The sequence below is a fragment of the Mustela putorius genome, unplaced genomic scaffold, assembly GCF_011764305.1.
Source record: "Mustela putorius furo isolate JIRA1106 unplaced genomic scaffold, ASM1176430v1.1 tig00003983_pilon_pilon_pilon, whole genome shotgun sequence".
Classification (NCBI taxonomy): domain Eukaryota; kingdom Metazoa; phylum Chordata; class Mammalia; order Carnivora; family Mustelidae; genus Mustela; species Mustela putorius.
In genome coordinates, this window is record NW_025422123.1 from 19,657,425 (window position 1) to 19,684,951 (window position 27,527).

The following is a 27,527-nucleotide window of genomic DNA, read 5'->3' on the forward strand; positions in this document are numbered from 1 at the left end:
ATGGGTTTGACTGATCGGCTGCCCGTACCCTGCATTGGAAACTGGGAGCCAGTGATGCAGAGAAGCAGGTCAGAGAGGAAGCTGTTCCGGGATTGGCAGGCCCTGGTGAGCAGCACCAGCAACATCGGTTTGCAGGACCGTGCGCAGCTGGCAGGGCTGGTGGCAACCTCTGCGTCTGGAGCCGGAAGCCTGGGGACTTCCAGCAGTGGCTTCTACTGTTCCATAGGGGTAGCTGTGGTGCCTGGGGCTCTTCTCTATGGCTGTGGGGTCTTTACTTGTTCCTGTCCTTTTCCTGGCCTCTTTGGCGGTCCAGGAGTCAGTGCAGGAGCTGCGTGGTATCCTTTCAGTAGATTCCCCTCCTCGGTTACTCTGCTGGCGGGCTGTGGAGCTCAGCATCTCTGTGTAATGAAATGAGGGGACCCAAGGGACAGAAACAGAGAGAAGGCAGCCTGGAAAACAGGGAAGCCCAGAGATGGTGGGAGTCTCGAGGGAGACGGGTGGAGTTACAAGACCCGAGCTGTGGTCGGCTGGTGGCGGGGAAGGTGGGGAAGCCACGGAGGATGGAGTCATTTCTGATGGCTTGGTGGCTGAGGGAGCTGTGCCAACAAAGGTGCCTAATTATCCATGTTGAGCATTCAGTTTGCATTTCTGCCCTGTAAATGATCTCCACGGCACAAAAGTTTCAGGAAAGACTGCTCTACATCTCTACGTAGATATTCTGGGTAGGTGTTTTCAGTGGATATCAGTAAGAAGTCACCCAGGTTGGCACAGAACAAAAAATGGCAGCAGAGTGCGGAGATGGGCTGTGAGGGACAGCTCAACAGAGCAGTAACTTGGATTCAGGGGTGACAGCACGTGAGCCTAGGGCCCTGGCTCATTCCCCCAAATCCTGGTGAAGGCATGGAACGGCTGTGACTTAGAAATGTTAAGGCAATCTTATTTAAATATTAGAAAGGCTTGGAGAAGTCAACTGACATCAGGGTCACACCTATATTAATCTATTTGTCGGTACTAGAAAGGACTAGCTCAGGGATGGGTCACCGGGGACAACCAAGAGTTTCTCATCTTGATCACGGGATTAGTAATCTTTGAAAGAGGGGCTGTTAGTGAATCTCTAAAACAAAAGGAAGAGACAAGCTAAGAGAGTCCATATGCCAAGAATTTTCAGATAGCAGACGTGAAGCATTGTCTTTTCGAGGTGACACAAAGGGTTCTAGTTCATTATTTTAAACACATAGGTGTTAAGCAGACAACATTGACTAGCAACATCCAACACAGAGGTGTTCATAGGTCCCATTAAGTTCTTAATTTTGGAAAATAAACATGAGAGCGGTCGATGACATAAAAACTTACATGGAAACTGCACCTAATGCATCAGTTTATACAGCCTACTCCAATAGTGTCCACGGATGCCAATTGTGCATGGACTGTACTTGTTTTAGTTAAGAGGTTCTTGACGTAGGAGGACACGCGCAAGCCACATGCTCTGTTATGACATTTTAAAGGCAGCAGTACTGTTTTGGTACAAAGACACACTTGTAAAGGAGAACATGTATTCACTGCAAGCCCTGTTAAGAGTCTGACCGTTTTCAAAACACAGAGCACGCTTCTCCAATGATTGTAAGTGCACAGTCACTGGGGGTTGCTTTTCGAAACCAAATAATAAAAATGATCCATATATGAAAGCTGAGGACTGACACTCATTTGCTGTGGCACTACTGCAGAGTCAACCCAGCTAAAATGTAGAAAACCTCTAATCAGGAACTTGCTTTAATGGCCACAGTCTTCCTGTGGCCATATTGAGTTAAAATGCGGTAACTTTCTCTATTAGCAAAGGGTGAATGGTGTTTCTCCATCAGTTACATTCTTCTTGCATATGCCTTCCCTGACCTGTCCACCTCCCCTTCTCCTACCCACTTCCAGGCCATGTTAGATGACTCCTTCCATGTCCCCGTGATGCCATGGGTATAGCTGTCTCTTGTGGCACTTACCACATTATAATAATGTGGTTTTCTCCTCCCTGACCTGGGACATCTTGGAGGACAAGGTCCTTGTAGTGTCCTTTTTTTTTTTATTTTTAAAAATCTCTATACCCAGTATGATGTCTGGTACCTGGTCAGCACTCAAGAAAGTCTCTCACTCTAGGAATGACCCATTTGCTTGCATTAATGACCCACTAACTCTGGAATTAAACAAGATTTAAACAAGATTAGACAAGATGCTGAAGATTGATTTCTCATTAGTTGCGTTGTCAAATTACCTTCAAAAGGTAATTAAAAGACTGAAAGTGCCTTTTACTCAATGCCCTAGATAAGTGATGGTCCCACTCTCTCCTTCCTGCCCGGCTCTCCTTTTTCACCCATCCAGCTCTTTCATTAAAATCCTTCTCCTCTGCCTCACCATGACCAAAAGCTCTATCATTATGCACGATTTAAAGAATTGAAAGAAGAGATGAGGTGTCGTTTTGGTAACGTTTCATCAATCAATTTCACCCCAGCCTCCACCCCTCTTTTAAAAAAGAACAGCAGGGGCGCCTGGGTGGCTCAGTGGGTTAAGCCGCTGCCTTCGGCTCAGGTCATGATCTCGGGGTCCTGGGATCGAGTCCCGCATCGGGCTCTCTGCTCAGCGGGAGCCTGCTTCCTCCTCTCTCTCTCTCTGCCTGCCTCTCTGCCTACTTGTGATCTCTCTCTGTAAAATAAATAAATAAAATCTTTAAAAAAAAAAATAAAAAAAAAATAAAAAAGAACAGCAATCGTAAAATCTTGAAACCATAGTGGCTTGTGTTTGTGCAAGCTGGAATCAATCCTAGGTTGTCTTAAAACAGATTTTAATTGTAAAATCTATTTCTGAACAGAAGAATTTATTAAAATTATCTTCTGAAAGCTGGATGGCTGTCCCTGAGTCCTTTCAGGCAACAAAGTGACTCCATGCTAGTGGAAAACAGCTGGAAAGAATAAAATGATCAAAACCCAGATATTATAGGTCCCTTATTCTTTCCCCATAGGAGGTCCCTTCACATCCTCGCTAAATGCATTCTAATTCTTTTGTCACATATTTCAGTCACGTTCCCAGGCAATCAAGAGGGCATGCATGGCAAGAGGTGGCCAGTGGATTGGGATGGAGGCCAACTGTTGAAAAGATGGCACAGGAATTTCCAAACCCTCAGTTTTAGATCTTTGAGGGTAGGGGTACTCTTTCTGAGCATCATTGTGAGGACTTAAGACAGCTGTCCTATGGACCAAATTTGGGTTGCCCAAGTGTTTTGTTTGGCCTTTACAGTGTTTTCATTTTTTTGTTTTATTGAGCTAATATTTTTGAATAAAGGGGTGTCCACAGAACAATATATTTTTTAATTTTAATTTTAATTTTTTTTAAGATTTATTTTTTATTTATTTGACACAGAGAGAGATCCCAAGTAGGCAGAGAGGCAGGCAGAGAGAGAGAGAGAGAGAGAGAGAGGCAGAAGCAGGCTCCCTGCCGAGCAGAAAGCCCGATTCAGGGCTCCATCCCAGGACCCTGAGATCATGACCCGAGCCAAAGGCAGAGGCTTAATCCACTGAGCCACCCAGGCGCCCCACAATATATATTTTTTAAAGGTACTTTTTAGACTTGTTCATTTTTAAAGATTTTACTTGTCAGAGAGAAAGAGAGAGGGAGAGAGAGTGAGCACACAAGCAGGGGGAGCAGCAGGGGGAGAAGCAGGCTCCCTGCAGACCAGGGAACCTGATGCAGGGCTCAATCCCAGGACCCAGAGATCATGACCTGAGCCAAAGCCAGCCACTTAACCAACTGAACTACCCAGGCGCCCCTCACAGAACAGTATATTGTTCCATAGAACAATGTCCTTAGAAAAGGCGGTTTCATGAGCAATCGTACCATCTGGCAGTACCGGGCCTGGGCAGGTACATGTGAAGAGTAGTTGACGCTCAGTGGTGACTGCACCTGAGAGAGAAGGCACATAACCCCTGTGGGTCAGTTCCACTGCTGACATGTGAGTTACCCGGCCCCCATCCCGGCTGTTTGCCACTGTAGGCAATTCAGTTTGGCACAAAGAGCTTCACATCATGGTCCATTTTCTAATTGTCATACCATTGATGTTTTCACGGTGACAGGGAATTCTCCACTGCAGCAAGATATTCTTGCCTCCTGCTCGCCTAGAATTGGTTACTTTTATTTGTGTAAAACTCCAAGTGTGTTCTATAGAACCTTCATTCCAAGGGATGTTAAAATTGGTGTAACAGGGCGCCTAGGTGTTCAGTTGGTTAAGTGTCTGCTGTTCAGCTCAGGTCATGATCTCAGGGTTCTGGGGTTGAGCCTGGCCTCAAGGGCTCCATATTCAATGGGGAGTCTCCCTCTCCCTCTGCTCCTCACCCCACTCTCACTCTCATATGTGCTCTCTCTCTCCCAAAGAAAAAATAAAATCTGGGGCTCCTGGGTGGCTCATTCGGTTAAGCATCTGCCTTCGGCTCAGGTCATGATCCCAGGGTCCTGGGATGGAGCCCCGTATCAGGCTCCTTGCTTGTTGGGGAGCCTGCTTCTCCCTCTCCCTCTGCCTGCTTGCTGCTTCCCTTGCTTATGCTCTTTTTTTGTGTCAAATAAATAAACAAATAAAAATCTTTTAAAAAAGAATAAATAAGATCTTTTAAAATTGGTGTTACATAAAAGAAAAATTTCAATAGTCAGGTATTTATTCATTTATCAGCAAAGGTAAATTATTACTTTTTTCCTTTCCTTTCCTTTCTTTCTTTCTTTCTTTCTTTTTTCTTACTGAAAGACTTCTTAGAGCCTTTAAAATATTATTGCTCATTGTTGGTCTCTAATAGGAGGATAAACATGTAGACTTTCTTCATATATATTTGACCATAAAACCTGTTTTCATGGGACTATCCTTGGATAATTCATATAGGGATTCTTAAGGTTTTCTAAATTTTATTATGTTGTCTCTACTGTTTCTGAAAAGTCAGCTGGAAACAAGATACAGCAACTTGCTCTAGAACACAGAAACTGTGGCTGTGATGAAACTGAGATGGAATCCCAGAATCCTGACATCAGTAGTAGTAGCAGGATGCATATGGAGTGTGTACACTGATCACTAAGTTTGGGGATAAATAGGCTTAGTTAAATCCATAATAGTGGAAGAGGAAAGTGTGACCACCTTGATAAACACCGATGTTAATGTAGAATCAGTGATAGCAAAATACATAATAACAATAAGAATGGGAGGTGGTTAGGAGGTTAAGAAGGTAATTAATGGGGGCTTAGCTTTATTTTTGTAAAAAGCTGAAGTACTCTTTCCTTTGATGTTCATATTTTACATAAGACTTTAGTATATGTAATATATGTTATAAGCATATCTATTACAAAAGCAAGTCATACAATGATTATGGTCTCATTTGTACCTCCTGTCAAAATTAAGTCCTCATGAAGGAAAAATTGAAGAGAACAAAACAAAATTTCCCACTATCATCATTAAATTATCATTGTTAGAGACAGGCAGTCTCATTAGTAAGTCTCTTTTTGTACTTGGGATTTAATGTTAGCTAAAATATAGAGATTTAGGGTGCCTGGATGGCTCTGTGGGTTAAGCTGCTGCCTTCGGCTCGGGTCATGATCCCAGGGTCCTGGGATCGAGTCCCGCATCAGGTTCTCTGCTCAGCAGGGAGCCTGCTTCCCTCTCTCTCTCTCTGCCTGCCTCTCTGTCTACTTGTGATCTCTCTTTGTCAAATAAATAAATAAAATCTTTAAAAAAATATATAGAGATTTATGTTTTGGGGCCATCTCAAAGGAATAATATAGCTTTATCATCACACTATTAGGTCAAGAGTGCAATAAAAGAATGGTAGAGAAAATTGGGAGCTAAAAATAACATATTCCAAAATCCCACTCTTATATCATAGCTATCAACATTTGTATTTATTTCTTACTAATATTTGTTTATGTTCTTTGTATTTTTTATCATTATAACCATATATGTATAGTTTTGGCATAATTCTTTATTATAGTAAAATATACTTAGCAAAATTTATCATTCTAGCCATCTTTAGGTGTACATTTCAGTGATTCTAAGAATCCTCAGCTTGTTGTCCCAACATCACCACCTGCCATCTCCAGAAATCTTTATCTTCATAAACTGGAATCCTGTACCTGTTGAAAATAACTCCTCACCCCTCTCCCTCCAGTCCCTAGCAAACATCCACCATTCTCTTCCTGCTTTTTAATGAGTGTGTTCTTTTAAAGATATTCTTTGGGATAACATCTTTTTACCAATCAGAGGTAATTCTGTTCTTAGGAGTTATAATGAAGGTAAATATTCAATCATGATATTTTTGGTGAACCAGTTACACTCTTGTTTCCAGGAGTTACGGCTTTATTCGTTCACTGGGTCGTTCATTCCTTCTTCCAACAACAAATTGTTGCATCATGTCTTAGCCTGAATCTTCCTGAAAGCAGAGCCTGAGATAAGAGGTGTATTTGGGAAGTGATCCCAGGGAGGAGTGAGAGGCCAGGAGACTGAAAAAGGACAGAAGGGAAGACAGCAGCACAAGGATGCATTAAAAAGTTGGCTAGCACTGTGGGCTGCTGTGGCCCAGCCCCCTGCACCTCTTGAGAAACTTTCTGAAGTGGATCTCAGAACTGTCCACACGGAACAAAAGTTGTCCCACAGGCATTAACACTCTGGCCTCTGGCTTGTGTATTCTTGTGAGTCAAGTGGGTTTTCCTGGGATTCCACACTAGAGGCCAGAGAAGCACCGGTACAGGAAGAGAGAGCTATGTGGAGTGGGCTCAGTGAGGTGCTGAACAATTATACCTGTACCATGTAGGGGAATGCTTGCAAAGAACTGGGAGCTGGGGCAGTGGCTGGAACAGGAGGTGGGGTGGGTGGTACTTCATACACACAGGCACTGAACTAGGCATTGGACTGGAACCACAACAGTAAGCAAAAGAAGGCATGGGCCCTTGCTCCTGGAACATACAGATGTGGATGGATGCTAGCAAACAGGGTCACTTGGGCAGCTGAAGAATGCTGGGTATATATGACTCAGGATGATTACCAACCAGCCATCCAACCACTTGAGAATGGGGCTGGACACTGGACAAGGCATATGGGTGAATACAGTGAGAAGCAAGAGGATATAGGTCTCACCTCATGTGGAGGAAGGCCACCACAAACAAATAATTCCCCCAAGAGGCACCTAGGGGGCTCAGTCGGGTAAGTGTCTCAGGTCATGATCTCAGGGTTCTGGGATCGAGCCCCGAGTCAGGCTCCCTGATCAAAGGAGAAGCTCCTTGTGCTCCCTCTTCTTCTCTCAATTAAATAAATAAGCAAGCAAACAAACAAACAAATACATAAATAAATACATAAATAAAGTCTTCAAAAAAAATAATAATTCCCACCAAACAATGAACTACCATTGTAACAGGTACTGTGAATGAGAGAAGTTCACCAGATTTCAAGAGGCATAACAGGGGTCCTGGTAAAGTCAATTGAGTCAGGAAAGGTTGAATGCCTTCTTCACAGAAATGATATTTAATCAGAGACCTGAAGGATGATAGGTGCTATTAAATAAGCATTCATCGGCTATTACAGCTTAGATGCTTGGAATACCCTGTAAATTACTACTTTTTTTCCCTCAAATTGCTCACAGTCCAATTGTGGACACACACAATGATTATGTAATCAGTAACAGGCTAACTAGATTTAGGTCTAATGGAAACCCAGGGACTCAAACCAAGGAAACTAGTGATGCTTCATCACAGGAGATAAAATCTGGTCCTGAAGGATTTGGCAGTGTCTTCCAGGTGAATCAGGTAAGGACTCCATCAGAGTGTGTTTCTCCAATGGGTGGAAGAGATTGCCATGCAGTCCATGAAATTCCTTAAAGAGAACTTCAAGTTTAGTTTTTATTTTTAAGAGAATCTTTTTGAAGTTAGTTAAGCAAACCTGCATTATCTGTGTGACCCATCTTACCATTGGGCACCACTGTACAATTTCAGGGCCTACATTTTCAAATGTGTTTGCTATCACAGGGTATCAAGAAAAGTATTTGAGTTATCCATTGCCATGCAGGAATTCAGGCCCGGTATGTTGAGAGAGATTCAAATTTTAAGGTAAGAAAAAAAATCACCACTTCACATGAGATATCCTAATATCTAAAGGTTGGAAATGAATTTTTTTCAACATTACCCATAGTAACAAAACAAAAACGACTCCCACCGGCAATGTCTTTGGGCATCAGGGTCATTAACAGGATATCACTATCCAACTAATGGCCCTGTAGTTTCACCGCAGTTGGAAGGTCTTCAAGGAAATTTGCTTCTTGCAAATTCCTATGGAGAAAGTTCATATGGAGAAAGTTCCAGGAATTTCCCCCTTTTCTTAGTCGAAGGTGGGGTCGGGGAGAGATGTGCTTCCTCATTTTGCCATCCAAGTGAGAAAGGCTTTGAGGGAGTCACTTTAGGAGCTTGATGTGTGTTCTCTGGAGTTCAGTGGACTTAGTGTCTGAACTCTGAGGATGATTGTTCAGGTTGCACACTGCACAACTGCAGGGGGTGCCAACCACTCAAATGACAATGTTTATAATCTGTATGACGGTACTTGGAGACACTGGGAGGAGGCAAGCTCTTGTGGCTGGAACAGCAGCTATGTAGTAGTAACATAGAAAGCAAGTTTTACTTTCACCAACATTGGGACAAGGAGGTGAGAGATTTTCTCGTTGGTTGTGTGGGTTCACGTGACAGAGCTGACCTGGAGTCTTCTCAAGGACCACCCAAAAAAAGCTTTCTGGAGATTTCCTCAAACTAGCAGCCTGAGGTTGAGTGTTAGCAGTCAGAGCAGGAAGGAGGAGGACTTAGGGCTTTCACCATGCAGTTTTCAGTGAGGATTCTCAATGGGGAAAGTATCTCATGAGCGAGTTGGACCTGCACACCCAAGACCAACGAGCAGCAATGCCGGGTCACAGAGGCACCATCCATGGAAGACTGTGTGCTTTGTCTAACCCTGCATGCCCTGGGCCCAAACCTGGAGGGGCTGGAAAGGCAGCTAGTAAGGGGAAGCATTGAAAGAGGTAGGACACCCACCAGCCCTAATGGCCCCTGTGCCCCTGATTCCCAAGACCCCAGGTTTCTTGGCCTAAATAGAGCCTTAAAGAGGGGAAGAGAAAAAATCTTTTATTTTAATTACTAAAATAAGGCTTTCCATGAGACCGAAGGTGACCTCAGGACAATTCACAGCCAGAGTGACTGGGAAAGCTGCTTGAGGACTTCAGATAAGGACAGGGGACAGTGGGTACAATCTGGACTCCCAGTGGGTACAAAGGAGAGGCGGCCACAGAGATAATTTCTCTTTGGGCCCTGCTGAGTGCCAAGCCTTCTGTGACCAGACTCCATGGGAAATCTTTCAGTGAGATGCCCATCCATGCTGGAAACACTTTATTTTAACTTGAAACATATAAATAAATACTCATCCCCAATCTTTTTACCTAGAGCAACGCTTCTGTGTGAGCACAGGTGAATGGATCTTTCTTAAACTCACCCACAAAACATCAACTGTGAAGTTGATTTTTGCCTCCTTATATTGGATGGAAAATTTTACAAACCTTGCCAAGCAACTTGAATATAGCTACATACATGTATAGGATTTCATTTCTTTTGTCTTCTATGGTCATCTCATCCATAACCATTTTTATAAATGTGCATTTATTGGGTCTTCTAAAAGCCTTCAATTTAGTGTTTCATAGAATCAATTTTCTTTTTTGGACTCCTATTTCATCTGTTTACATAGTATTTATTTTATTTTTTTTATTAACATATAATGTATTATTAGCCCCAGGGGTACAGGTCTTTGAATCACCAGATTTACACACTTCACAGCACTCACCATAGCACATACCCTCCCCAATGTCCATAACCCAACCACCATCTCCCTCCCCGCTCCCCTTGGCAACCCTCAGTTTGTTTTGTGAGATTAAGAGTCTCTTATGGTTTCTCTCCCTCTTGATCCCATCTTGTTTCATTTATTCTTTTCCTACCCCACAAACCCCCCATGTTGCTTCTTGACTTCCTCATATCAGGATGATCATATGATAGTTGTCTTTCTCTGACTGACTTATTTTGCTAAGCATAATACCCTCTAGTTCCGTCCATGTAGTCATAAATGGCTAGATTTCATTTCTTGTGATGGCTCCATAGTATTCCATTGTGTATATATATACCGCTTCTTCTTTATCCATTCATCTGTTGATGGACAGCTAGGTTCTTTCCATTTTTTGGCTCTTGTGGACATTGCTGCTATAAACATTCAGGTGCACGTGCCCCTTTGGATCGCTACGTTTGTATCCTTAGGGTAAATATCCAGTAGTGCAATTGCTGGGTCACAGGGTAGGAAGGCCCATGCTGTTTTCCAGAGTGGTTGCACCAGCTTGCATTCCCACCAACAGTGTAGGAGGGTTCCCCTTTCTCTGCATCCTTGCCAGCATCTGTCATTTCCTGACTTGTTAATTTTAGCCATTCTGACTGGTGTGAGGTGGTATCTCATTGTGGTTTTGATTTGTATTTCCCCGATGCCGAGTGATATGGAGCACTTTTTCATGTGTCTGTTGGCCATCTGGATGTCGTCTTTGCAGAAATGTCTGTTCATGTCCTCTGCCCATTTCTTGATTGGATTATTTGTTCTTTGGGTGTTGAGTTTGCTAAGTTCTTTATAGATTCTGGACACTAGTCCTTTATCTGATATGTCGTTTGCAAATATCTTCTCCCATTCTGTCAGTTGTCTTTTGGTTTTGTTAACTGTTTCCTTTACTGTGCAAAAGCTTTTGATCTTGATGAAATCCCAACAGTTCACTTTTGCCCTTGCTTCCCTTGCCTTTGGTGATGTTTCCAGGAAGAAGTTGCTGTGGCTGAGGTCGAAGAGGTTGCTGCCTGTGTTCTCCTCAAGGATTTTGATGGATTCCTTTCTCACATTGAGGTCCTTCATCCATTTTGAGTCTATTTTCATGTGTGGTATGAGGAAATGGTCCAGTTTCATTTTTCTGTATGTGGCTAATTTTCGCAACACCATTTGTTAAAGAAACTGTCTTTCGTCCATTGGACATTCTTTCCTGCTTTGTCACAGATTAGTTGACCATAGAGTTGAGGATCTATTTCTGGGATCTCTATTCTGTTCCATTGATCTATGTGTCTGTTTTTGTGCCAGTACCATACTGTCTTGATGATGACAGCTTTGTAATAGAGCTTGAAGTCTGGAATTCTGATGCCACCAACTTTGGCTTCCTTTTTCAATATTCCTCTGGCTATTCGAGGTCTTTTCTGGTCCTGTACAAATTCTAGGATTATTTGTTCCATTTCCTTGAAAAAATTGTTGGTATTTTGATAGGGATTGCATTAAATGTATAGATTGCTTTAGGTAGCATAGACATTTTCACAGTATTTGTTCTTCCAATCCATGAGCATGGAACACTTTTCCATTTCTTTGTGTCTTCCTCAATTTCTTTCATGAGTACTTTATAGTTTTCTGAGTACAGATTCTTTGCCTCCTTGGTTAGGTTTATTCCTACATATCTTATGATTTGGGGCACAATTGTCAATGGGATTGCGGTTTACATAGTATTTAATTAAAGTATGTGATTCCATAACAAGTACTACTGGCATAAACAGGGTTGGGAACACACCCAGCCGCTTCTAGGTAAACATAGAGTTGACCTTGTGGGAGCAGAAGCACTTTGGTGCTCTGGAGAGTACCCAACAGCTCGTGTATCCTCAACATTGGTCTGTATGTCTCAGAGACAGAACGGAGAGCACAGGATTTTCTGATGAGTCGGTAAGGGGAGGTCGGTTGGGTGAGCCATCTACTTTGGAGGTGCAAAGTTGGAAGTGATCAGCAAAAAAAGAGTTACCATTAACTGAGTCCCTACTACATGTCTGGTGGGACACAGGACCCTTTATACACACAAGCTCACCTAGCTCCCACAGGTATTATTTCCTCCTATGTTACAATCAAGGAAAGTAGAGTTTACAGAAATTAAGTAATGGACTCTGAGTCAGTAAATGAAATAGCATTTCTCAATCTATGTGCAAATGAATTGCCTGGGGGATGTGATTTAAGAGGCATGTTTTGATGGAGTATGTCTCGGGTAGGGCCCGAGAGTCTGCATTTCTAACAGGCTCTCAGACCATGCTTTGGGTGAAATTCTGACTTACTTGTCCTGAGATAATCACTATTTTCTAAAAGCTTTCTGGGAAACTTTTATACAGAGTAGAGGTGATGAGTAGCTTGGACCCCAGTGAGGTCAGGAAAGTTGGATTCTCGGACTGACAGAGAGATACTTAATTTTAAATACTTCAGCTAAATTGAGTGTTTTAAAGACAAGAGTAATGGAATTTGAAACAATATAAGCGTTTATAAAATGAAAATGAAAAATACCCCATTCTCCACATAATATAAATAATTTAAAAAAATGAATTAAAGGATGTCTGGGTGGCTCATTTGGTTAAAAGTCTGCCTTTGGCTCAGGTCATGAGATGGAGTCCGCATCTGGCTCCTTGCTCCACGGGGAGCCTGCTTCTCCCTCTGCCGCTCCCCCTGCTTGTGCTCTCTCTCTTGCTCTCTGACAAATAAAGAAAATCTTTAAAAAAAATTGAATTAAGCTATCCCTGCACACATTCATGCAACAATTTTCTAACTGAGTGCTATGTCATGAGTTTCTTTCATCATTCCTACGTGCAGACCTATTTCGCACTTATTGACCCTGCATTACATCCTCTAGCACAGTTACACCAGAATTCACCTCACTAATCTCTCACAAGCGTTCCGTTGATTCTTTCTTTTCAGGTTTTTAAAAGTGATTTTATTTATTTATTTGAGACAGAGAGAGTGCACGAGCTGGGAAGAGCTGGAGAGGGAGAGGGAGAAGCAGACTCCCGTCTGAGCAGGGAGCCCAATGTGGGGTCCATCCCAGGACACTCAGATCATGACCTGAGCCCAAGGCAGAGTCTTAACTCACTGAGCCACCCAGGCGTCCCTAGTTTTTCAATTTTATAGATAACACTTTGGGCACACATCCAGGGGTATGTGTACAGATTGTTTTGTGAAATGGACTTCCAAGTGTGGAATTGCTGGGTTATTTAAATATTTATTCTTAAGTTAACCCCCAAAGGCTCACCAAATTACATTCCCACCATCACATCTAGAAATGCCTTTTCCCCACCACCTTGCAACTACTGGGTATGATCATTCTTTTCAATATTAACCTATCTAATGTATGAAAAATGGCTCCTACTGATGCTTTAGTCTACATGTCATGATGAATGTGTGAGGATGAATGTCTTTTAATATATACATTAGACTTAATTGGCTTTTTTTTTTTACTGAAATTGCATTTTAATACACTAGTGTGGATTTTTATACTATTTTTATAGTATTTTCTGTTCCATGCAGAAACAAGATATGTCTCTCTCTATGTGTTTGTGTGTGTGTGTATCTTTTAATATTTCTTCACAAACACAGATCTTGCACATTTCTTGTTTATTCCTGAGCGAACTATATATATAGTGACATCTCTTTCTAAATCATCATTGTAATTGATTATGACAATACAGGACAACTGCTGATTTAAATACATTTATCTCCTAAAAACAAATTAAAGAAATAAATATTTATGTTTTAATTATCAATCTTACCAGATTCATAATGCCTGAAAAATTTAATCGATTGTCTTTGGAGCCAGCTTTGATTTTTACCAAATTCATTTGTTAGTTTATTTTTTCAAGTATTAAATTATTGAGTACGTGAGAGAAAAAATTAGAAATGTGGAAATAATTACCCCAATAACCAAGGAAAACTATTACCATTTTACTTGGATCAGTTTTCATTCTTTTAGTATTTGCAGAGCTTCTGTCACATAATTTTAATCACACAATTTAATTAGCTGACGTACTTCTTAAAAGAACAAGTGTGCCCAACCTGCCAAGACCGTTTTGCTGGAAGTTTGTTTTGTAAAGTGCCACGTGCTTCTCACTAATGGGCAGGAATGCGAATGTCACTTCTGCTCCCGCAATTACTGAGTTCAGGCTCTTCGTTGGCTGCCAGCCTGGCCTGCTGGCGTTTCTACTGGACAGTTATAGTCCAGCGTCATGGAGCCCTCTGGCCCTCGCACCACACATAGATGCTGACCTCACCACGCACTCAGCCGTTTCATTTCAGGCCTCTGCCGGATTCACTCTTGCTAGGGGGGTTGTAATTCCATTTGAAATGCTGACTAGGTCATAACATAATCAAAATTTCCCAAGAATTTGTTCAAAAACCGTTTCTCCCATGGCTTTCATTGACATGAACATATATGGGGTTTGGGTATGGATAGGCTGATTTGCTGCCCATCTGTATTCCTTTAAATGTGATTTCCTCACTTGCTCGTTTTGTGACCCATATGGATTGCTCCTTCTTCCCTCAGCTCTCTGCTCACTCACCGTTAACAGGGAGGGTGAGTTACATAAAATAGGAATCTCCACACTTATCCCCTGGCCAGATTTGTCCTTAACATATACAGGGCTGGAGCACGAGCATGAAGGGAGGCCCACACATCATAGGTCGAAGTAGTTTAAAGGCCCAGCAGGGCTTCATGTACACACATGTGACCTGTCCTAGCTCTCTCCATGCTCCTTCCCCAAAAGCCACCTTTGACATCCCTTGGGCCTGCAGGTGCAAACACTTGATTTTTTCTTCTTCTACAATGATTAATGTATTTCTTGGATATGTTACTTTTGTGGCTTAAAAAAAAAAAAAAAACCTAGCTATATCTTTTTCCAATTATTTTATCTAGTTCATTGTTGCTGCTTGCAGATCTTTCTAGCCACCTCCCACTGTCTCCTTGTCCTTTTGTTCCTTTGTCCTTTTCTTTTTCCTTTTCCCAGTAAAGATTACCTTTTTCAAATTCTTGTGGCCATGTGAGTAAGTTCTGGCTAATGAGGCAGCAGACGTTGGATGTGGGAGTTCTAAGAAGTCTCATTCCTAGGGGCACCTGGGTGTCCCAGTTGGTTAAGGAGCTGATCTTGGTGGTTGCTCCTGTCATGATCTCAGAGTCATGAGCTCAAGCCCTGCTTTGGGCTCTGCACTCAGCACAAAGTCTCCTTGGGGATTCTCTCTCCCTTTCCCTCTGCCTTTTCCCCTGCTTGCACCATCTCTTTCTTTCTTTCTAAAATAAATAAATGAAATCTTAAAAAACCAACAACACAAAAGAAGTCTCCTGCCTAGGAGGGAAAGAGGGAAAGAACACAATTATCTTCTTCTTTGTCTTCTCCTGTGGTTATTATTCTAGTCAGGTTTCCTAAGCCTTTTTCAACTAATCTTAATTTGTGTTTCTCTAGAAAATTCTCTGAAAAATTATATAGACTTTTAAGTTTATTGACTATAGTATCATCTTCACCTGTTTTATTCCCTACTTTATTTATAACTATAGACTCTGTTTTATTCCTAATGTTGCTTATACATGATCTCTTTTTGGTGTGATTGCTTGCCAGATTAGATTTAGTAATTTTACTTCTCTTTTCAACTTTTCTTTTTCTTTTTTTTAAAGACATTTATTTATTTATTTTAAGTAGGCTCTATGCCCAACATGGGGCTTGAACTCATGACCCTGAGATCAAGAGTTGCATATTCTACTGACTGAGCCAACCAGTCAAATTTTCAAATTTTCATTTTTAATCGCTATTCATTTTTTCTTCAGATTTTCTATTTGATTGATTTCTGCCTTTATCTTCATTGTTTCTTCCCTTCATTATCTTTTTACTTTCATTTTCTTTGTTATTTTTTGGTTTCTTGAGTTTTATGCTAGAATCATTTATTTTGTTTTCCTTATTTTCCAATATATACACTTACAAGCCATACATTTTCCTTAAAGTATGATTTTGGTTACATGAAATAGCAGATGTAAGACACTTAGAAAGTTCTGGCACATGTAGGTGTGACTTTTTAAAAGCGTACTTTTGTGTATCAAATAAAAAGTCTTTAAAATGAAAAGAACTGCTTACATTATGATCTTGACTAAATATTTTCCTAGACATATTTCCATATATTGACATTTCCTATAACCAAATCAAAAAAGAAATTCTTTTGGAAATATTTATTTTGTATGTTTATTAAAATTAAACCCTTCTTTTCTTTTAGAGCAGTTTTAGTTAGGTTCACAACAACACTGAGAGGAAGGGACAGAGATTTTCCTTATTGCCCTCCTCATATGCCTACATCTATTTATCACCAGCCCCCACCAGAGTTGCGCATTTGCTTCAACTACACATAGAGCTACACTGACACATGGTAAGCACCCAAAGTCCAAAGTTTACATTGAGATCCACTCCTAGTGTTGTATTTTCTATGGGATATCATTTTTTCTACAGAGCATTTTTTATTGTTGTTTCTTTTTTATTCCTTCTTTATCTTGGCTGCTTTTTAGAAATACCCAGGAAGCTGTAAACCTGATACCAAGGCTCCAACCCAAATTTTATCAGAATCTCTAAGCATTGGACCCAGACATTGTACATTTTAAAACTCCCCAGGTGTTGAGGTGCCTGGGTGGCTCAGTTGGTTAAGTGTCTGACTCTTGGTTTCAGCTCAGATTATAACCTCCAGGTCGTAAGACTAAGCCCTGCATCCAGCTCTTTGTTCAATGTGGAGTCGGCTTGAGAGTTTCTCCCTCTCCCTCCTCTCCTCTTTCCCCTTCCTCCCTCTCTCTAAAATAAATACATAAATCTAAAAACAAACAAACAAATAAATAAATAAACAAAAAGCTCCCTGGGTGATTTCTTGGTATTCCCAAGGCTGAGGTTTACATTGATCTTAACTTTCTCTCCCATCTTTCCTACTCATAAGTCACAGCCATTTGGAACTAACAAAAGTCTAATAAAAATGAACTGATATAAATGTAATGCAGAAATTTTTAATACTTTCTGTAACACTCTGGCAATATTTTGCTCATTGACATTGGAAATCCATAAGATGTAACTGAACATTATTCTAAGTGAGTATTAATAAGTGAGTTTTCTCAGCAATTTGGTGGACTTATCATAGGGAAAATAAATTTATGGGGTGGGTAGATTTTCAGACTAGTTCAGGAAAGCCTGTATGACCCACAATGTAGCTGAAAGTTATTTAAACAGAATTTATTAGGCACAATTGAATTAAAGACATTGTTTTTTGAAGGCTGATGATCAAGTAAAATCCGTTCTAATTAGAAAACAAAGTAACGGGAGGGTAGGATTTCCCAGGATAGTATGCTATTTAATTATTTTCCTTGTCTTTGAAAGGGGCATCTTTATTGTTGTACAAACAGAATGATAATTTATAGCTGAAAATTTGAGGATTTTAAGTCTCCCTTGATACCCACCATTTAGGTGAATTTAGGCAGAAGAATATAAACTCTCTGAGACTTTGTATTTTTAAATTTTTAAAATTTAATTTATTTTTTTCAGTGATCCATAATTCATTGTTTATGCACCACACCCTGTGCTCCATGCAATATGTGTGCCCCTTAATACCCACCACCGGGCTCACCCAACCTCCCCTCCAAAACCCTCAGTTTGTTTCTCAGAGTTCACAGACTCTCATGGATTGTCTCCCCCTCCGATTTCCCCCACCTCACTTCTCCTCTCCATCTCCCAGTGTCCTCTGTGTTATTCCTTATGCTCCACAAGTAAGTGAAACCATATGATAATAGTCTGCTTGACTTATTTCACTCAGCAGAATCTCCTCCAGTCCCATCCACATTGATATATTTTTCATTTTTTAAAAAGATTTTATTTATCTATTTGTCAAAGAGAGAACAAGCGAGGGGAGCAGCAGACAGAGGGAGAAGCAGATTCCTGCTGAGAAAGGAACCCAACCTGGTACCCGGTCCCATGAGCTGAGGGCAGACGCTTAACTGACTGAGCCACCAGGCATCCTGAACCTTCCTGTTTTTGAATGCAAAATGAGGACAATCTATCTTGAAGGGTCCTCTGAGGTTACAAGGCATCGAGTAGGTGCTTGGTACATCGTTTCTATGACACTGCCAGTCCTGCTTCTTATTTATCATTCTATTAAACCTAAGACATCATCTCTCTTCTTTGCTGCGGGACATCTCTAGTACTATTCACTAGCTGCGATGAACTGTATAAGCAGGAAGGAAGAAAAAAATGCTGTGGTAGTCGCTGTTGATCTCAGATCAGCTAGGGTTACTTTTTCTGCTGAGCCTGGAGGGAGGAGGCATTGCGCAACCAGACTTCCATCTGCGCAGGCTCTTTTAAGGTGAAAAGTCAAGTCACACTCTTCTGCGAGCTCTTGTGGTTTTTGTTGTTGTTTTGTAAAAGTCTGTACAAATCTTAAAAGGCATATAGATGTACTTTCCTTCCTTGGATTATTTTTCTGACCACTTTGGATTCATGGTTAAAATATGCCTAGATTAGATTTTTTTCCTCCTACCTTTGTGTTGCTACACAAAGGAGTCATTCTGTCAGTAGAAGAAAACTTACAGGGGCACCTGGTGGCTCAGTCAGTTAAGCATCTGCCTTTGGATCAGGTCATGATTTCGGGGTTCTGGGATTGAGTCCCACATTATGGGCTCCTTGCTCAGCTGGGAGCCTGCTTCTCCTTCTTCCTCTGCCCCTCCCCTCAGCCCGTGTGTGCTCTCTTTCTCTCTTTAATGAATAGATAAAATCTTAAAAAAATAAATAAATAAATAAATAAAACTTATATACCAGCAATTTACTCCTAAGATTGTAAAGCTGGATGGATTTCAGGAAAATTGATGCTGTCCCAGAGCCATCTGAATTAAAAGCAGGATGAGGGAGAAAGGATTGCTTAATTTGTATTTGTGCCTAAGACTTACAAGAGAATCAGAAAGAGTCAGAGACCTTCTTAGGAACTGAATTACAGTAATTCTAGTATTGGGTTGCAGTTTGATTGTGGAATGCAATGCTCATGTACAATCCTGATGGCAATTTACATAGCTAATGAGCTTGACTGGCTTGAGTGAGTAGTTATGAACAGGAAAGCCTGAAATATTCACTCTTTGGTCCTTTGCAGAAATAGTTGGCTGGTCTAGAAAATAATGCAGGCAGCTTGGAGAAAAAAGGCTAAAATTACCGAGAGCCTAAAATGTCTCAGCAGTGCCACAGACTTTCGCTTACTCAGCGTTTCATCTAGCCCCAACAAGTGAGCAGGATCAGAGGTAATTTCTCCACTTCACAGGGCAAAAAAAATTGGTTCTGGAGACGAGAAGTCCAAGTCGGCATAGCTAGTGAATGTACGGTTTGAATTACAGTACAAAGTCGGTCTGACCTCCAAGTTCCTTGATTTCTTTCAACAATATTTCTTCCTTCTGGGACAGCAATGTCCAAGTTCTGAATTTATGTACAGCGAGGTGTGGCCCGAAGTCAAGAACACTAACAGCAAGCATGTGAGCAAAGGGAGCCACAAAGAACTGAAGGCAGGGTCTTGGGCTTCTGTAAGAAATAAGGATACTGGAATGTTGGTGAAGCAGGAAACAATCAGTAGGATGCATGTTCGGAGGCCTGAGGGTGAAAGTAGGCTCGGGCTGCGAAGCAAGGAGAGGCAACGTTTGGAGTTCTCCTGGGATGCTCTAGATTCTAATCAGACTGGTCATCATTGTGACTTCTGCATGCCCAGAGGTCACAATGGAAGGATCCTTCCATTATGTTACCAAGGAGGAACTGACATACTAGGAATTAAATTCTAATCACTGCATTAATTTTTTTCTTTTGGATCAGAGCTATGTATTTTCCAACCATCCTTCTGATTTCTCTATCAGGTAACAGAAACCAACTTGAACATAGAGACTGTCTCATCGATGGCATTGATGCCACCGCTGAGCGAGAGTAGCCGTCCCATCTTGGCCACAGCAGGAAACTGCACTTTAGTAAAGTCATTATAAGTCCAAAGTCTGAAACTGAACTTTGGAGTCTGAGGAACAGTATTTTCTTTTCCTTCTTTTTTTCTTTTCCCATTTATTTGTCAGAGAGGAGCCTGACACGGGACTGGATCCCAGGATCCTGGAATCATGACCTGAGCTGAGGGCAGATGCTTAACCAACTGAACCACCCATCCCTCGAGGAGCAGTATTTTCATCAGTTCACCTAGTTGTGATCAGGATTTAAAGGGCAGGTTTATATGGATTAAAGCCAACTTTAATAATAATTAAATAAAATGAATAATCCTATCACAAATTGATAGAATGGAACAGAATGCTCATGCTTATTGACTGTGATCCATACCTCTGGATCCTCTGAATGTTCTTCCTATTTAGCATCCTTCTGGTTTTTTTTTTTTTTTTTTTAAATTACGTTATGTTAGTCACCACACAGTACATCATTAGTTTTTGATGCAGTGTTCATGATTCATTGTTTGCATATAACACCCAGTGCTCCATGCAGTCTATGCCCTCCTTAATACCCATCCCCCCTCCCCGTCTGAAACCCTCGGTTTGTTTCCAGGAGTCCATAGCCTCTCGTGGTTTGTTTTCCACTTCGATTCCCCCTCCTTCATTTTTCCCTTCTTTTGATGTCCTCCATGCTATTCCTTATGTTCCACAAATAAGTGAAACCATATGATAATTGACTCTCTCTGCTAGACTTATTTCACTCAGCATAATCTCTTCCAGTCCCGTCCATGTTGATACAAAAGTTGGGTATTCATCCTTTCTGATGGAGGCATCATACTCCATTGTATATATGGACCATATCTTTATCCATTCGTCCATTGAAGGGCATCTTGTTTCTTTCCCAGTTTGGCGACCGTGGCCATTGCTGCTATGAACACGGGGTACAGATGGCCCTTCTTTTCACTATGTCTGTATCTTTGGGGTAAATACCCAGTAGTGCATTTGCAAGGTCATAGGGAAGCTCTATTTTTAATTTTTTGAGGAATCTCCACGCTGTTTTTCCAAAGTGGCTGCACCAACTTGCATTCCCACCAGCAATGTAAGATGGTTCCCCTTTCTCTACAACTTTTCCAACATTTGTTCATTGTACATAGGCCCCCAAATGTCTGTAACACGTTCACACTGGATGGTGCTCTGAAATGCTCGATGAATGAGGAAATTCTGGTCAGATCTAGGGTGGACATTGTCATTTCCTCACTTACAAGCCCTATGACCTGGACAGGTTACTGCCTAAATCTCTTTCTATCTCCATTTCATCCTTAAAGTGGGAATAATAACAGTAACATGGTTATTATGAAGCTAAAATGCAAAGATACCTGAAAACAATAAACACAGAGCCTCGTACAGAGTACACATCTCAAAATACTTATTTAATTTATTTGCATATGTATTTAGCTATTTATTTATTTATTTAAAGATTTTATTGATTTATTTGAGAGAGAGAGAGAGAGAGAGACCATGAGAGGAGAGAGGTCAGCGGGAGAAGCAGGCTTCCCGCAAAGCAAGGAGCCCGATGTGGGATTCGATCCCAGGACTCCAGTATCATGACCTGAGCCGAAGGCAGTCGCTCAACCAACTGAGCCACCCAGGCACCCTGGATATTTAGCTTTTTAAAAAATATTTTATTTATTCTTAGAGAGAGTGCATAAGCAGGGGGAGAGGCAGGCAGAACAAGAAACAGGCTCCTCACTGAGCAAGGAGCCCAATGCGGGGCTCAATCCCAGGACTGTGGGGTCATGACCTAAGCTGAGGGCAGATGCTTATCCGACCGAGCCACCCAGATAAATAGGAATTTCTTCCTTTTTTTTTTTAACTTTGACTTTTTTTTCTAAAATTTAAAAAAAATTTTTTTTATGAACATATAATGTATTTTTATCCCCAAGGGTACAGGTCTGTGAATCACCAGGTTTACACACTTCATAGCACTCACCATAGCACATACCCTTCCCAATGTCCATAACCCACCCCCCCCAACTGCCCTCTCCACAGCAACCCTCTGTTTTGTGAGATTTAGAGTCACTTATGGTTTGTTTCCCTCCAAATCCCATCTTGTTTGATTTATTCTTTTCCTACCCTCCAAACCCCCCATGTTGCATCTCTACTTCCTCATATCAGGGTGATCATATGATAGTTGTCTTTCTCTGATTGACTTATTTCATTAAGCATGATACCCTCTAGTTCCATCCACATTGTCGCAAATGGCAAGATTTCATTTCTTCTGATGGCTGCATAGTATTCCATTGTGTATATATACCACAACTTCTTTATCCATTCATCTGTTGATGGACAGCTAGGTTCTTTCCATAGTTTGGCTCTTGTGGACATTGCTGCTATAAACATTCGAGTGCACATGCGGGTTTGGATCACTACGTTTGTATCCTTAGGGTAAATATCCAGTAGTGCAATTGCTGGGTCATAGTGTAGCTCTGTTTTCAACTTTTTGAGGAGCCTCCATGCTGTTTCCAGAGTGGTTGCACCAGCTTGCATTCCCATCAACAGTGTAGGAGGGGTCCCCTTTCTCCTCATTCTCGCCAGCATCTATCATTTCCTGACTTGTTAATTTTAGCCATTCTGACTGGTGTGAGGTGATATATCATTGTGGTTTTGATTTGTATTTCCCTGATGCCGAGTGATATGGAGCACTTTTTCATGTGTCTGTTGGCCATCTGGATGTCTTCTTTGCAGAAATGTCTGTTCATGCCCTCTGCCCATTTCTCGATTGGATTATTTGCTCTTTGGGTGTTGAGTTTGCTAAGTTCTTTATAGATTTTGGACACTAGCCCTTTATCTGATATGTCGTTTGCAAATTCCCTCTTCCCATTTGTCAGTTATCTTTTGGTTTTGTTAACTGTTTCCTTTACTGTGCAAAAGCTTTTGATCTTGATGAAATCCCAATAGTTCATTTTTGCCCTTGCTTCCCTTGCCTTTGGTGAGGTTCCTAGGAAAACGTTGCTGCGGCTGAGGTCGAAGAGGCTGCTGCCTGTGTTCTCCTCAAGGATTTTGATGGATTCCTTTCTCACATTGCAGTCCTACATCCATTTTGAGTCTATTCTCATGTATGGTGTAAGGAAATGGTCCAGTTTCATTTTTCTGGATGTCCAATTTTCCCAACACCATTTGTTGAAGAGGCTGTATTTTTTCCATTGAACATTCTTTCCTGCTTTGTCGAAGATTAGTTGACCATAGAGTTGAGGGTCTATTTCTGGGCTCTCTATTCTATTCCATGGATCTATGTGTCAGTACCATACTTTCTTGATGATGACAGCTTTGTAATAGAGCTTGAAGTCTGGAATTGTGATGCCACCAACTTTGGCTTTCTTTTTCAATATTCCTCTGGCTATTCGAGGTCTTTTCCGGTTCTATATAAATTTTAGGATTATTTGTTCCATTTCTTTGAAAAAAGTTGATGGTATTTTGATAGGGATTGCATTAAATGTATAGATTGCTTTAGGTAACATAGACATTTTCACAATATTTGTTCTTCCAATCTATGCACATGGAACATTTTTCCATTTCTTTGTGTCTTCCTAAATTCCTTTTATGAGTACTTTATAGTTTTCTGAGTACAGATTCTTTGCCTCTTTGGTTAGGTTGATTCCTAGGTATTTTATGGGTTTGGGTGCAATTGTAAATGGGATGGACTCCTTGATTTCTCTTTCCTCTGTCTTGCTGTTGGTGTATAGAAATGCAACTGATTTCTGTGCATTGATTTTATATCCTGACCCTTTACTGAATTCCTGTACAAGTTCTAGAAGTTTTGGAGTGGAGTCTTTTGGGTTTTCCACATATAGTACCATATCATCTGCAAAGAGTGATAGTTTGACTGCTTCTTTGCAGATTTGGATGCCGTTAATTTCTTTTTGTTGTTTGATTGCTGAGGCTAGGACTTCTAGTACCATGTTAAATAGCAGTGGTGATAATGGACATCCCTGCTGTGTTCCTGACCTTAGCGGAAAAGCTTTCAGTTTTTCTCCATTGAGAATGATATTTATGCTGGGTTTTTCATTGATGGATTTGATAATATTGAGGTATGTGCACTCGATCCCTACACTTTGAAGAGTTTTGATCAGGAAGGGATGCTGTACTTTGTCAAATGCTTTTTCAGCATCTATTGAGAGTATCATATGGTTCTTGTTCCTTCTTTTATTAATGTATTGTATTCCCTTGATTGATTTGCGGTTGTTGAACCAACCTTGCAGCCCTGGAATAAATCCCACTTGGTCATGGTGAATAATCCTTTTAATGTAATGTTGGATCCTATTGGCCAGTATTTTGGTGAGAATTTTTGCATCTGTGTTTATCAAGGATATTGGTCTGTAATTCTCTTTTTTGATGGGATCCTTGTCTGGTTTTGGGATCAAGGTGATGCTGGCCTCATAAAATGAGTTTGGAAGTTTTCCTTCCATTTCTATTTTTTGGAACAGTTTCAGGAGAATAGGAATTAATTCTTCTTTAAATGTTTGGTAGGATTCCCCTGGGAAGTCGTTTGTCCCTGGGCTTTTGTTTGTTTGGAGATTTTTGATGACCGTTTCAATCTCCTTACTGGTTATGGGTCTGTTCGGGTTTTCCATTTCTTCCTGGTTCAGTTGTGGTAGTTTATATGTGTCTAGGAATGCACCCATTTCTTCCAGATTGTCAATTTGTTGGTGTAGAGTTGCTCATAGTATGTTCTTATAATTGTATTTCTTTGGTGTTGGCTGTGATCTCTCCTCTTTCATTCATGATTTTATTTATTTGGGTCCTTTCTCTTTTCTTTTTGATAAGTCTGGCCAGGGGTTTATCAATCTTATTAATTCTTTCAAAGAACCAGCTCCTAGTTTTGTTGATTTGTTCTATTGTTTTTTGGTTTCTATTTCATTGACTTCTGCTCTGATCTTTATGATTTATCTTCTCCAGCTGGGTTTAGGCTTTCTTTGTTGTTCTTTCTCCAGCTCCTTTACGTGTAGGGTTAGGTTGTGTATTTGAGACCTTTCTTGTTTCTTGAGAAAGGCTTGTACTGCTATATATTTTCCTCTCAGGACTGCCTTTGCTGTGTCCCACAGATTTTGAACCGTTGTGTTTTCATTATCATTTGTTTCCATGAATGTTTTCAATTCTTCTTTAATTTCCTGGTTGAACCATTCATTCTTTAGAAGGATGCCTTTTATTCTCCATGTATTTGGGTTCTTTCCAAATTTCTTCTTGTGATTGAGTTCTAGCTTCAGAGCATTGTGGTCTGGAAATATGCAGGGAATGGTCCCAGTCTTTTGCTACTGGTTGAGACCTGATTTATGACCCAGGATTTGATCTATTCTGGAGAATGTTCCATGTGCACTAGAGAAGAATGTGTATTCTGCTGCTTTGGGATGGAATGTTCTGAATATATCTGTGATGTCCCTCTGGCCCAGTGTGTCATTTAAGGCCTTTATTTCCTTGTTGATCTTTTGCTTGGATTATCTGTCCATTACAGTGAGGGGAGTGTTAAAGTCCCCTACTATTATTATTTCATTGTTGATGTGTTTCTTTGATTTTGTTATTAATTGATTTATAAAATTGGCTGCTGCCACATTAGGGGCATATATATTTAAAATTGTTAGATCTTCTTGTTGGACATACCCTTTGAGTATGATATAGTGTCCTTCCTCATCTCTTATTATAGTCTTTGGCTTAAAATCTAATTGATCTGATATAAGGATTGCCACCCCAGCTTTCTTCTGATGTCCATTAGCATGGTAAATTGTTTTCCACCCTCTCACTTTAAATCTGGAGGTGTCTTTGGGTCTAAAATGAGTTTCTTGTAGGCAACATATTGATGGGTTTTGGTTTTTTATCCATTGTGATACCTTGTGTCTTTTGATTGGGGCATTTAGCCCATTAACATTCTGGGTAACTATTGAGAGATATGAATTTAGTGCCATTGTATATCCTGTAAGGTGACTGTTACTGTATATTGTCTCTGTTCCTTTCTGATCTACTACTTTTAGGCTCTCTCTTTGCTTAGAGGACCCCTTTCAATATTTCCTGTAGAGCTGGTTTGGTGTTTGCAAATTCTTTCAGTCTTTGTTTGTCCTGGAAGCTTTTTATCTCTACTTCAATTTTCAATGATAGCCTAGCTGGATGTAGTATTCTTGGCTGCATGTTTTTCTCATTTAGTGCGCTGAATATATCCTGCCAGTTATTTCTGGCCTGCCAGGTCTCTGTGGATAAGTCTGCTGCCAATCTAATATTTTTACCATTGTATGTTACAGACTTCTTTTTCTGGGCTGCTTTCAGGAGTTTCTCTTTGTCACTAAGACTTGTAAATATTACTATTAGGTGATGTGGTGTGGACCTATTCTTGTTGATTTTGAGGGAGGTTCTCTGCACCTCCTGGATTTTGATGCTTGTTTCCTTTGCCATATTAGGGAAATTCTCTACAATAATTCTCTCCAATATTGCTGCTGCCCTTTGGAACAATTTGTTACTTAAACTGTAACCCCTGGAGGATTTTACTAGTTACCAAGCACATTTAGATATGGCCTTAAGAAATACATATACTGGCAACAGGTCTTTGGGGATTTTGACGATATATGACCGTGAAGCTGGGCAGCTGGGGATGCCTGGCTTGCTCATGGTGGAAGGCCGCCCCTTCACAGAAGTTGGGCTGCTGGGAACGCCTGGCCCATCCAGGGCAGAACGCCGCCTGCTTCAGGGAAGCTGAGCACCCGGGGACGCCCAGTCAGCTCAGGGTGGAACAAAGACCAACTGCTTCCCTTATCCCAGAAGCGCCTGTTGTTAGTTAGATGAGTCCTTTGAATGTGCTTGTTTAACTATAAACTTTATCCTCCTTCTTGCTTGTCTGCAAGATGGGATTAACGTTTCACCTTCATCAATCCTTCTATTGGCTATTGTTTTCTATCCAATAAAAGTGAGACTGTGGAGTTGCTCGTGGCAGTAGATTTTTCTAGAAATCTATAGGTCAGAGTAATTAGTCCCTGGAGGAGATCTATCTCTTCTCCCTGCCCATCAAGGAGTCTGAGATCATCGACTTCTTCCTGGGAGCCTCCCTCAAGGACGAGGTCTTGAAGATCATGCCTGTGTAGAAGCAGACGCGCACCGGCCAGCGAACCAGGTTCAAGGCATTTGTCGCCATCGGAGATTACAATGGACACGTCGGTTTGGGTGTCAAGCGCTCCAAGGAGGTAGCCACTGCCATCCGCGGAGCCATCATTCTGGCGAAGCACATTGTCCCTGTGCAGCGAGGCTACTGGGGGAACAAGATAGGCAAGCCCCACACTGTCCCATGCAAGGTGACTGGCCGCTGTGGCTCTGTGCTGGTGCGTCTCATCCCAGCCCCCAGAGGCACTGGCATTGTCTCGGCCCCTGTGCCCAAGAAACTGCTGATGATGGCTGGTATTGACGACTGCTACACCTCGGCCAAGGGCTGCACTGCCACCCTGGGAAACTTTGCCAAGGCTACTTTCGATGCCATCTCCAAGACCTACAGCTATCTCACCCCTGATCTCTGGAAGGAGACTGTGTTCACCAAGTCTCCCTATCAGGAGTTCACGGACCATCTTGTGAAGACCCACACCAGAGTCTCTGTTCAGAGGACCCAGGCTCCAGCTGTGGCTACCACCTAGTTTT

General features: G+C 41.3%; 1 pseudogene; it reads left to right on the forward strand.

Annotated features, from left to right (window-relative positions):
* On the forward strand, window positions 1-27,527 carry LOC123389506 (annotated as a pseudogene).